The sequence below is a fragment of the Crocodylus porosus genome, unplaced genomic scaffold (assembly GCF_001723895.1).
Source record: "Crocodylus porosus isolate Cpor-Errol unplaced genomic scaffold, CroPor_comp1, whole genome shotgun sequence".
Classification (NCBI taxonomy): domain Eukaryota; kingdom Metazoa; phylum Chordata; order Crocodylia; family Crocodylidae; genus Crocodylus; species Crocodylus porosus.
Window position 1 is genome coordinate 131943628 of NW_017728943.1, and position 1282 is coordinate 131944909.

Below are 1282 nucleotides of genomic sequence, written 5' to 3' on the forward strand. Positions count from 1 at the left end.
CACCAGGATCTGGGGGAACGTTTGTTCACCAGAGCGCCCCAAGGGATGACGAGGTCGAACGGTCACAAACTCCTGCAAGACCGTTTTAAGGACATAAGGAAGAATTTCTTTACTGTCCGAGCCCCCAAGGTCTGAAACAGCCTATCATTGGAGGTGGTTCAAGCACCTACATTGAACACCTTCAAGAGTAAATTGGATGCTTATCTTGGTGGGATCCTATGACCCCAGCTGACTTCCTGCCCTTTGGGCAGCGGGCTGGACTCAGTGATATTCCGAGGTCTCTTCCAGCCCTAATGTCTATGAAATCTATGAAAGGGGAAAAAAATTAACATCTTTTCCCAGAAAACTGTTTAATTTTACTATGCTGGATGGTTTCATGCTGGGTGCAGACAGAAGTCAACTTTGTTGCAGGATTGGCCCCCTGATAATGCTCTATAGCTGTGCTGTGCCATGACACGTGCGTGGCTGCAGAGCAGTTTAAGGCCAAGGACAGGCATTCAGAAAGCCTGAGCCTGAATTGATTCAGTCTTTACAGGTTAGTCTAACCTGCAGAGAGTGAACCGTTTTGCAAGTGGTTAGACGTTTGGCACATGTCTGTAATGGCTCAAGCCCGAAGTCCAAGGGCATGAAGACATGATACAGGCAGCCAGTGCTGTGCTCAGGGCAAGGAGCACAGCCCCACGCAGCCTGCTCCGCTGCTTCTATCCCCTCAGCTCTGCACCAGGCCTGCAGCTCCGCACTCACAGAGGGAAAGCCCCACACTGGACCCTGCAGGGAAGTAGGGGGCAGGACCCATGTAGGACACCAGTTCAGGACATAGCAGGGAGTGGGGAAGCAGCTGGCTCCAGTGTGGGGCTTCCCCCACTGCAGGTTCAGGGTGCAGATCTACAGGGATATGGCAGGCTCCACTGCCTCCCCCCACACAGTGCTGGCCAGTCACACTTGTGCCAGATACAAGCATCCTGACCTCCCTGCCTACTGCTGCTTCCAGATAGCAGGGGCTGCACACAATGGGGAGTCCCTACATCCCCCACCCTTCTTCACACCCACAGTGGCAGCGGGAGAAGGGAAGGAGGAGAAGGAGTCCCCATCCAGCACCTCACAGTGTCCCTCCCCACCCTGGGAGGAGGAGGAGGAGGAGGAGGGAGAAGTCCCCCATAGCATGGAACAGAGCCTCTGCCACTGTGGCCCTGTTAAGGAGAAGGGGCAGTTGGGGTCTGCCAGCTCCAGGGGCCCCCGCTGCAGCCCCCTCCCCTCTGCTCCCTGGCAGACAGGCTGACCC